Genomic DNA, 12,548 nt, shown 5'->3' with positions numbered 1-12,548 from the left:
CTGGACTTTTGTTTAATCTCCTATTTACAAAACTAATTGTTTATAGGGTGTCTAGCTTAATAATATATTTGAATTCATAAAAGTATCGTTTATTTATATCCAGTTTCCTGATGGTATTTGCAAGGCTTAGGAAATCAAAACAGGTTCATTTCTTAACAGCCTAAATGAAGTCGCCATTCATCCAGAATAAGAAATAGAAAAAGTAAACCTGGTAATTGCAGACCTTTGCTTTCAGTTTGATTCATGGATTATAACATATATGCTCAATTTTTTCACACTTCTTTTAAAGGAAACTTCAAATATGTACACAAAATTGAAAAGCACACTAGAAACAGCCAACCTTAGTTTTTGCAACCATTTAGGTGTGAACAACATTTAGGTGTTGGTTAGGCTATGGAAAGGTCTTTATACACATAGCTGATTATTAGATATTTATTTGAGCACACTGATTGTGTGTGTGTGTGTGTGTGTATATATATATATATATATTGAGGTATATACATGGGTCTATATATGTATCTATGCATATACCTATGTATCTGTATATTTCAATGTTTTTTAAGGTTTAGTTGGGTAAGAATAGACGAAGTTCATTAGAAAAGAAAACAACATGAGCAATGACAGGAAAGCAGTAAAGCAAAATGCCCTCCAGGAACACAGAAGTGAGCACTGTGGCAAGGGGGGGGGGGGGGGGGAATGAAAGGAGTAAGAGTAGATCTGGAAAGGAAACTAATGGTAAAAATCATTTTTAAGTTTTGCTAAGAAGTCTGTGGATGCTGGCAACTCACTGGGGACTTTGGTTGCTGGTGAAAAAATATCATCTGGTAGGTGTTTTGTACAAATGAAGAATGAGTGGAAAGCCTCCAGGTGAGAGCAATCAAACCAGCGAGTGGCTGCTTCCACAGTCCATATCAGACATGGAAGAAACTGAACCAGAGCAGTAGCAGTGAAGAAAAGCACAGAGTTGAGTGATTTTAGACATAAGAACAAAATTTGGTAACTAATTTTACATGAAGATATGGGAGAGAAAGTAGTAAAAATAAATTCATGGAGAATATGAGAAATGAGTGTGTAGGAAGAGGTAGGCTCGGGTGTATTTGAGGGCTAAGGTAGATTGGGAATAGACATCTATAGATCATACAATTATGTGAGTCTATTCTCAATACTCTAGCAGTTAAAGCTGACACTACACGGGTCTATGAATGTGAAGAGCTCAGATAGGAGCTGATTTCTCATGAGTAGTGAGGAAGGCATTCAATAGGATGCTTGTATATCAAGGTTTCATCAGATGAATGAAGAAGAAAAAAGGACATAAATTTGAGGATTGGCAATAATTGTTTTGTTTTCAATTGATGAACTATGAAATCCCAGATGAACAAGGAAGGAAGTGGACACATGGATTTGGGACTGACGATTCCAATAGGGTTTTTCATAGGTAGTAATGGTGTGAGTCATTAGGTACATTGAAAATGGAGCAGGCTGCGGTCAGAAAGCTAATTATCTGTTTGTTGGAGATCAAAAAGAAAGTTATTAGTGGTTATCTTCCAAGGAAGATTAGGAATTTACTGGTCAAGAGGAAGAAAGAAGCGGTTGTAGAACTGAGAAGCCTTAGCATTGGATGTTTGTTTCTGTGGTTCTAACGCATCATAGGATGACAATAAAACAGGTAACCTGAGAGCCAGGAATCTAAGTCATCAACAAATGAGATTGAGATGGTGACCATAAAATAAGGAGAACGATTGGCATAGTTAAGTGACAGGGTGTTTTGCTTCCTTCTTGTAACCTAAAGGATCCAAAAGTATCAGCTTTCCAAGAGTGGGAAGATACTAGAACCCCTAAACTTCCCAACCTGCACAAGTCTAGAACCATCCCCAAGGTGTCTGTGATTGTACACAACCATGTTCATTGTTGCCTTGTTTACCATAGCTAAGATATGGAATCAACCCAGATGCCCCTCAGTGGATGAATGTATCAAAAAAATGTGGTATAGATAACACAATGGCATTCTATGCCTCCATCAGAAAGAATAATATTGCACCATTTGTAAGGAAATGGAAAGACTTGGGGGGAAAAAAACCGTTATAAAGCAAAGTAAGCCAGACTCAAAGAAATGTAGGTTGCATGGTTTCCTTCATTTGTGGTAACTAGAATATGCCTGTAAATCTACAAGTAAACACACTAGATGGTAAAAGAAAGAAGTTAAATGTGATCATGAAAATACCTCTACAATCCCTTCTCCTTAGATCATCAATGATGGTCTTATATATAGAATAACATGTTCTTTGGTTCATTTACATATAAAGAATGAAAATGTCTTTCCTATTGCTCCTGAAATAGCTTTTAAGCCATTCAGTCTTAGGTTGCTAACAGGACTACATTGGCAGCAGGAACACTTTCATTATCACATTTAACTTTTAAAATAATACAAAATACATAAAATACACCATTAGATGATAGGAATGTTTTAATCTTCTACAGTTCAATAGGGCTACCATAGTTTACAACTTGTATGTTCTATAAAAATATAAAAAAGAATTTATGGGCCCTAAACCCAAATAAATAATTTTTCGGTCAGTTGTGCGTCTTGAACTGTCCCTGAGCTTTTTCACTCAAGGCTAGCACTCTACCACTTTGAGCCACAGTGCAACTTCCAGTTTTCTGGTGGTTAATTAGAGATAAGAGTCTCACAGACTTTCCTGTCTGAGCTAGCTTTGAACCCTAATCCTCAGACCTCAGCCTCCAGAGTAGCTGGGATTACAGGCATGAACCACTCGCGCCCAGCTCAAACAAATTTTAAAGAGATAGAAATTATATAATCATTACATGTTATATACACAAATTAAATGGTCACACTATACTCCAAAATGTGTACAATTGCTACATCAATTAGAAATGCAATTTTAAAATGGGCGCACGTAAGTATTATTTTCCAAAAATCCCTAATGTGTCTTTTTTCCATTCCTTTAGGATGATTGGGGTTCTAGACCAGCACAGGCAGAAAAATTCGTGAGACTCTGTCTTTACAGAGGGCCACGCAACACAGCCATGTGCACCTATGATTCCAGAAACATCAGGAAGCCTAAGTAGGTGGATTGAGGTTTTGGCATGATCTCGGGCAGGAAGTAAAGCCCTATTCTAAAAATAACTAGTAAAAAGAACTGGAGGTATGGCTCTGTGGCAGAACACTGGCCTAGCAAACACAAAGTCCTGGGTTCAAACCCTAGTACCACCAAATTAAAAAAACAAATGATATTCAACAGATTTAATAGTCCTATTTTCACACGCTTAGAAAAGAGCATGAACTATGTTTACCTTCCCTTTCTCCCTCACACAAGATCTGTTTGACCTTTCTGTCAATGTTAATTATTATATTAATTAATTATATTAATAATTATATGTTAATTATTCAAAAAGGCATTCTTATAGTATTACACATATTCATCTATTACTTTAAATCAGATTAACTCTTTTCTCTTCCTCATACTTACTATATTATTCACATTTTCAGTGAGTTGCCTTATCCCATCTTGATACGTAGATATATTTCAATATTGTTCATTCCCTTACAGTCTTTTTTCTTCTCTCTTTGCCCCTATTACAAAACAGTTCCACCATTACAAGCACGTTTTCACTCTATATGTTTATATGGCTTTGTATGTATCTAATTATAGGCTACATTTTCTGTCTACCATCTACATTGGAAAGAAATCAGGTGTTCTTTTTCCTTCTGAACCTCGTTTATTTCCCTGACCATCACAAGCTCCAGATTTATTTATTTATTTATTTATCCTTCAAACAGCATTCTTCTTTAAGGTGGAATAATACAACATTGTATATATAAGCTACATTTTAAAAGATTAATTAGCCAGTTTTAGGGTATTTGAGCTACTTCCACAGCTTAATTATTTTGAATAGTGCTACAATTTAAATGGGTGCATAAGTGCCCAAGAGTGGTATCACTGGATCATAGGAAGCTCTATTTTTAGTCCTTTTAGGAACCTCCATACTGATTTGTATATATAGTAGTTGCATTCCCTTACATTCCCGCATCAGTGTGTTGAGTTCTTTTATTTCTGCATCCTTACCAGCACTTGTTGTTTGTGTTTTGATGATGTCCACTAACTAAGAGAACAGGTACATACCACCCCTCCACCTCGTTCTTAAGAAGGGACCTTACAAACTTTTATGCCCAAGTTGATCTTGAACTGGGATCCTCTTAATCTCAGGCCAAGTAGCTATAATTATAGATATGAGCTATCAGCACCCAGCACTTTCATAATTTCTACTCTTAACACATTTCTTTCAGATTGTATGTATGTATGTATGTATAATTCTGAGAGAAATTTGAGTCTCTTCAGGATCCTTAATTTTATTTTAGCAAGCTTTTATTCCAATCATTGATTTTATTGGATATCTTCTTCAGCATGTATTTGGGAGTTCTGGTATGAAATGTATATGTATATGTGTGTGTATATGTATATGCATATATATATATATATATATATATATATATATATATATGGGGTTTGAGGGTATTGGGATTTTTGTCTCTCTCTGTCTCCTCTGAGTAACATTCCCTATTAGTAGTTTTGTAGTTGACTCCATCAACTGCCACCATCCTTGCACAGAATCTGGTAAATCAGTGATCACAGGCAAGCATGGTTTTTGCAAGGTCTTCAGCTTCCTCCAACTGACAAAAGGATAGCTTAGTTCATAGGCTTACACTGGCAAATTTTTCCCTAGTTCCAAAGCTTTGTTTAAACATAGCATCTGGCGGCAGCTTCAATCTCCTTTCACTCATGCAAAAACCTACTCCTCCTTTTTATTTTAAGAAACTCTCCCATAACTTCTTTTTGTCCTCATTATCCTTATAGACGCCAAACTTCTAACTATAGTCCAGAGCTTGGTATGCTCATGGTGTTCGCTTTGTTCACCACATTCAGGTGATATCCGTTTCATGAGATTGTTCCTGGAGATATTTACCTTGGTTTTTTTTTAAATCAGATGATGTTTGATTTATTTTCTCATGACATGTGTAGGCAGCATATAGAGAGAAGCATGAATATACTCAGTTATTTTGAGAGGAATCTTTTACTACTTTTATATTCAATGACAAGAAATTATATATTTACAAATTTTCCCAAAAGCTATATGTTTTAAACTTTAGCTTTACTGAAAAATATGAAATGGGAATTCATTTTAATTTTTATGTTTTTTTCTTCTGTTAAAGTTTATGTGATCTCTGGGACATTTTTTAACTGTTGGTGGCAATGTGGTTAGAGCAATTTTGGTTCTTGACTATTAAGTTATAAATCTATTCTATTTTCACCAAAAAGAAAACAAACACAGAAGAAAAACTGTTCTTGATTTCCACTGTTTATGGAATAAATACCATGCTGAACATTGAAAATACAAAGTTAATGACTGGCTTATAGACCCACAAGCCAAGATTCTCCATTTAATTGTAGGATTCAAAACTTTAGAAGACGCAAAATATATCTATGAATCATTTGGCCAAAGATTTTTCTAATATTATCCATTCCTTTGACAAAATTTTATTGTTGAAAAGATGTGACATACTCAAAACCAATGCAAAAAGTAATTACCTTAGTAATTGATGCTAAGCATATTTTAAAATTGTACTTTTTCTATTTTATTTCACATTTCAGCATTTAAAAATCAAATAGAATTTGAAGCCAGTGGCAAATACTTCTTTTTTTATGAAGAATTTTCATTCTTCCTGGGATTGCTGCTTTCTTTGCTATGATAGGCTATATACTCTCCTTTCTTCTTAATCCAGAATCTTCTTGGTCTAGATTAAGTAAAAGTTAATATGCCCCACAGATCAGCAAGAAAATACAAAGGTCGTGAAGCATTTCATTTTGAAAGTGAAGCTACCTTAGCCATCTACCTCCTGATTGAGTTTCTTCCTTAATGTGTCTGTTAGTGCAGGGACTCATTCCTAGACATATTGTTTATAGTGTAGAAAGGCTATCTACAGAACTCAGCCTCCCAGAGAGAAAGTATCGGCCATAAATCACCATTCCATTTTTTTCTTTTTATAAATTTAATGTTATTGTCAAGGTGTTGTACAGAGGGGTTACAGTTACACAGGTAAGGTAATAAGTACATTTCTTGTCTATCATTGTTACCCCCTCCATCAGTTTTTTCTCTTACCCTCCCCCCAACTCCCTCTCCCCATCTTACACAGTTCATTTCCAACAAATTGGCTTGTGAATATAGCTGTTACATTGGTTCAGCCTTTGTCCTTTGTCTCACCATTTTGTTGTTTCCCTTTCCTTCCCCAATCAGATAAATGTATATACAAGACATGGGGTACCAAAATCAAATACAGTGACAACAGGGGATAAACCAAAGGAAAAAATGAAAGAAAAAAGAAATAACTTCACACCGTACATTAAAAACAACAACAACAAAGAAAACTTGGAGTTCATTTCAATAAGCATCATCTTATATGGTCATACGTACATAGCTATTGAGCTTTTGTGAGCCTCTCCTAGAAATATTCTAGACATATACTAATTATTACAAATGAGTGAAACCATGGAGCCTATGTTTCTTTGGATCTGGTTTACTTCACTTAATATGATTTTTTTCCCAAGTCTTTCCATTTCCTTGTGAATGGAGTGATGTCATTCTTTCTAATGGAAGCATAGAATTCTATTGTGTATATATACTATATTTTCTTGTTCCATCCATCTACTGAGAGGCATCTGTGTTGGCTCTATATCTTACCTATCACCATTCCATTTTTAAAGCCCTTTAAACTCTGGGTGTTATCTCTTGAGTGTTTTTTACTCAAGGCTAGCACTCTATCATTTGAGCCACAGCACCACTTCCAGCATTTTTGGTGTTTAAGGAGATAAGAGTCATCACAGACTTTCCTGCCTGGGCTGGCTTAGAACCTCAATTTTCAGATTTCAGCATCTTAAGTAACTAGGATTATAGTGTGAGCCACTGACACCTGGCCCTTTCAAATAATTTTAAAACACCAAAGTCACAACAGTTGCCTTCAAAATTGGTCACCTTGTTTCCTTTCCTTTTTTAAATTTTATTTTATTGTAAAGATGCTGTACAAAGGAGTTACAGTTACATAAGTAAGGTAATGAATACATTTCTTATCGAATATATTGTTACCTCTCCTTTGTTTTTTTTCCTACTATTCCTTTCCTCCTCCACTCCTCCTCCCACCCTAAGTTGTAAAGTTTATTTCCAACATAGTGTCTTGTGAGTATCATTGTTGCAATGGTTCATCCTGTTTCCTTGTTTCAGCATTTTGTTATTCCCCTTCCCCTCCCCAAGTTAGGTATTCTTCTTCTTGTGCATTCTCATGATCACCACTATTTCACTCTATTCACTATTGGCTACAGAAGACAATATCATCCTCCATATAGACCAAAGATTTTCCACAGCCGATCTTGAAACTCCCTCTACAGGTTCCTCTTAAATTCCTCCATCTATTGGACCTCTTATCACTAGTGATATAGAATAACTTAGAATTCTTCATGTGTCCTGATCTTACAAAATATCCATTCCTTTGCCTTGCTGATCCCTCTACTTCTCACCTCCTTGGCCTACATTGTTCCTTATCAAAACTCCTACATATCTCAGTTCTTTTGGGGGATTCTTTCTTGGAAGTCCTGGACCCAAATACCCCCTCTCTGAGCTTATTCCCATTCTCTTTTCCTCTCTGTATAATTTTTCTGCTTTCTTCTGAATTATGATCTTCCTTTCTGTCATTTCTATAGGTCTAATATCTGCTCTCTAGCTGGCAGCTAGTAAATTTATTACATGAATAAATTTGTTGTAAAAAAAAATACAATGGATTAGTTAGGAGTAGAATTCATTAATTTACTCATAACTCTACTAATTCCTCTCTTAAAGCACTAGATTTTCAACACTTGATCAGATCAAGAATACAAAATGATCTCCTCTATCTTTAAGGAGCTTATTTTCTGTTTTGGAATTGTAAAGCCTAATAACAATTCAAATTAAACTTTCAAATCTATCTCACAATCTTAAAAGTCTTCTTTCCAAAGAAACTTCTATTTTTGTATACTTTGGATATTCCATCTAGAGTTTCTTTTACTTAGCCTAAAATTAAATTTTAAAAAGTAGTCTTGATGGAACTGTGGTGCCTTTTCTCTGGTCCCTGTCTATTGTTTGCCCAGAGCCCATGGGTACGGTGGTGAGCTATTGCAATACCCAGGAGATGCACAACCCTGAAAAAAATATTTTTTGATTGTGACTCAATAGCAAACAGCAATGGATTCCTCAGCCATCTTCCTGCCATCTCAGAAGTTGCCTTTAACTATGACAAGCTATTTCCGTTTTGCCTTTTTTTCTCCTCCAGATTAATAGAATCCCAAGGACCTGAGCCCTGATGAACTACCTGTGGAATTTCCTTTAGCTTATTTTTTTCCTTAAATTCAAGACATTTTATTTCACTTCCGTCTTTTTTCCCAGAAATATTTTTGTCATTTTTATAGTTTATCTAAACTTGAGTAAGCGTGCTGCTCCCTGGAGATATGGAGCTTGGCTTGGCAAAAGACACTCTCTGGAGGAGCAATGTAAATTGCAAAAGTACAACCTCTAGATAAATAAATGACAGAGGTAGTTCCTCTCAGCTCTTGAATTACACAAAGGTGCCCCCTCCAGGAAGAAGTGCAGAAAAGACACCCTCTCTACACCCAAGGACAGATCACCAAAAAGCAGCTGTTGTAGTTCCATTGAGGAGTGTGTGATCTGGATTGAAAATGCCATCAGCCCTTCAGGTTGTGTTCCTGCAACACAAGAAAGTTCCCTGGAAAGTTAACTGCCAGGTATTAAATATCCAGAAATTCCATTCCTGGGCATTACCCAAAAGATTACAAACTAGACTACATAAAGCCACCAGCACAACCATATTTATTGCAGCACTATTTATCATAGCCAAGGTATGGAATCAGCCCAGATGCCCCTTAATGGATGAATGGATCAAGAATATGTATATACACATATGTATGCATATATTCCACTATGTGGATAGATAGACAGACAGACAGACAGACAGACAGATTGTTGAATTTTACTCATGCATTAGAAAGAATGACATTGTACCATTTGAAAGATTTGGAAAAAATTATGTGAAGTGAAGTAAGTCTGGCCCAGAGAGACAAAGGATCCTTGTTTTCCCTCATATGTAGAAACTTGATTTAGCTTACAATTAAAAAGTAAGTATGTTGGGTGGTATGCTGAAATACAGTAGATTTAAGGAAGAGCTCAAAATAGTATAATTCCTTAGAAAACCAGGATCAAAGTTCAGCAAAATAAGCAGCAGAAAGGGGTGAGATGAGGTCAAGGGGAAAGAAGTAGATACAGGAGAAAGAGGAGAAGCAGGAGAAAATGCAGACAAGAACCAATGTATTTCCCACAAAGTTAAGAAGCATGAGGGAAGAATGAATAAGGGAGAGATGGGTGAAAATGTTGAAAGGGGTGATATTGATCAAGATATATTGTATTCATAAACTGCATTGGTAACTGGCAACTCCTTTGTACAACTATTTAAAATAATGTTTTTAAATCAAGTGTTAGATCACTGGAGTTGGGCTTTTGAGCTGTCCTCCTCTTCCTCTTCTTCCTCCTCTTCCTTTGCCTCCTCATTCCTCTTTCTCTGTCTCTGTGTCTCTGTCTCTGTCTATCTCTGTCTCTCTCTGTCTCTGTTTCTGTCTTTCTTTGTCTCTGTCTCTCCCTGTCTCTCTCTCTCTGTCTCTCTGTCTCTCTCTCTCTTTCTCTCTGTCTCTCTCTGTATCTCTCTCTCTCTCTTCTCTCAAGAAAGGACATTTCTAGCTTCCTGAATCTGCATTCTCATGAGAAAGCCTGGTGTGTGAACAAGTGACTAATACTTGCAGCTCCACTAGAGACAGCAGAGAGGTCAGAGAGTCAGTGACCCAAGCCAAGGAGGACAGTAAATGTTTCCTTAAAAGATGAACTGTCCCTTACCTTGTGCCAGGTAAAGCTGAGGAGGGTAGGACTTTGGAATGGACAGGCACTGTCTCCGATGCTCTGCATTTCATTACCTTTCCCACTGTTTTTTGCTATTCAACTTTTTCTTCCCATGGGAAGTTCTGTTTACCCCACTGCCATCCTTGACGTGGTACTTGAACAAGAAAATAAGAAAATGTTCTTATTTTAAACTTAACAATGGCTCCAAAGTCCGAAAGAGTTTGATGTTATGGTACTTTGTTACACTATATTGTTATAATAATTCTATTTTTATTTTTAGTTATTATTAGTCTTTACTCCCTCTAAGTTATAAATTAAACCTTATCATAGGTGTGTATTGTGGGACAAAGCATACAATATATAGGGGTCAGTACTTCCCAGGAGTTCAGACATCCTCAGAAGATGATGGAACCTAGATCCTGCAGAGATGTTCTCTCTTCCTTTGAGGAAATATATCTTCTATGAAAACAAACATAAAGCCTCCATATTAACAGGCACCAATACTGTCCATATTTATGGATACTGTATTGTGCTAACCAGGAATTCTGGTCCAGTGGTGTGTAAGAGAAGAGGGAATCTTCTCCATTTCCACCTTTGAAGAGCAGGCAGATAATTTCCTTTGCTGCAGTCAGGAATCCAGGATTGATTTGCAAGTCCAAAGTGTCTAACCGCCTTTGCTTTTCTAACAGCCTTTCTATTCATAGAAAACCTTGGCCTGGCTCCAGGTCTAGGTCACATTGTTTATGTGGAATGAGGATGTATTCCACTTTTTCAGAATAACAAGCCCATGTTTTCAAGTCATTAAGTGGGGTGGGGAGGGGACCTTTTCCCATAGCATAATGAACAGTCCCCTTCATGACACATAAGGCATAAGGCATGTCACTCCAAATGCACAAATAAAATGTCTCCCAAGAAGAACTCTTACACACGCATAGTGAACGTGCCTGAGATTTGCCCAATGCCCCAGAGCACCCTCATCATCAGGAAATTAGCCCTCTCCCGGACAGTTTCCCCTTACTTCAACACAGAGAGAGAAAGAGAGAGAGAGAATTACTGGTGGCACAAGAGTCTGCACCCAAAGAAATGAAAACAAACACTGAGAGAAAAGAAAACTCCTGGCTTAGTATTTTCCACCTCCACATTCACTATCAGTCAGTCAGTCCTCATGAAAGGGGTTCTAGAACCAAAGGGGACCCCATGCCCACACGTACAGAGGAGGAGTCCAAAGCCCAGAAATAGTGTTCGTTACCCAGTGTCATACTTTTACAAAGTCTCGTTTGTCCTTAATTTCAGAATTATACCCTTGATACAACAAGCAGTCTCTGGGATTGACCTCCTCCTCTTAAGTATGGAAATAGACTCGCAACTGTCACCTCAGCCACCAGAGCATTCTTCTGAAATGTTGTCTTAAGTAGAAACAAAACCGACATCCAGAGTTAATTTCTTTTTACTGTCTGGAAAATCATCACACACAAATAGAGGACAAATGTTAACTAAATGTGGTCCTTTCCAGTGTCCACACTCATAGGATTGGGAGAAGCCTGGCATCCTCTCCGAGTCCCCTCATAGAGCTCACAGGAACAGAACATCTCCCTCTAATCACTGACTTGACTTGCCACAGGAACCTCAGCTGGGCCACCTGGCCTTGGTCTGCCCTGATGTGTGTCCATCTGCAGTAGCAAGTGTTCTGGAACCTTTGTGAGGAAGACCCCACACCCTCCATACGCTGATGCTAGGTGTCATTACCCCTTACAAACTCATTACCCCTTACAGATAAGAACCGTTTGGGTAGGGCCTCTCTCACAGTGGCCCATATGCAGTTGCCACAGTGAACCAACACCACACCACCACCACCACCACCTCCTCCCACACACACACAGGACCACAGAGCCAGAGGACAGCAGCAGGCTGAACCCAGTTGCAAAGAGGGCATTTATAGACAGGCTGTTGATAGGAGTCGTGGAGATGTACTTGTTGTAAATGCAATGAGGGAGAAAAGGAAGGAATCACATGTTGTAAAAAGTTGTCTTTATGTGAGGGAAATTTGTCTGTACCATAAATCTCTATTTGTATCTGTAAGGTAAATCTCTGTACCAAGAATAAAAGGATAGCTAGCAGTACTAAGGACTAAACCCAGGAACTAGCACACACTAGGCAAGTACTCTACCACTGAGCTATACCCACACCTTCCTAGAAGTTCTTGATCAATAGAAAAGGCATTCACTGTGCTCTGTATGGGTGTTTTTCCTGCTCACCTCATCCTTAGCCTGTTTCATCCAACCATGGTATTTAAGCCTGAAATTCAGGAAAACCAGAGTTCTGTTCTAGAAATGTATTTGTTCTTCTGCGTTTTTTCCTATGGACACATAGAGCATTGGTGTTCTTTTTTTTTTTTTTTTTTTTTTTTTTAGCATTGGTGTTCTTAAACCTCAATTTGGTTTCTCCTGTCTTTTGTAACAAGGAGACCCAGCTAAGCACTAAAAAGGAGGAAAAAAGATATTTTTCCTTCTCTCCCTACATCTTGATTTTCATCCAAACAGAAC

The sequence above is a fragment of the Dipodomys spectabilis genome, unplaced genomic scaffold (assembly GCF_019054845.1).
Source record: "Dipodomys spectabilis isolate Male_0828 unplaced genomic scaffold, ASM1905484v1 ptg000140l, whole genome shotgun sequence".
NCBI lineage: Eukaryota > Metazoa > Chordata > Mammalia > Rodentia > Heteromyidae > Dipodomys > Dipodomys spectabilis.
This window is presented reverse-complemented; position numbering follows the sequence as displayed.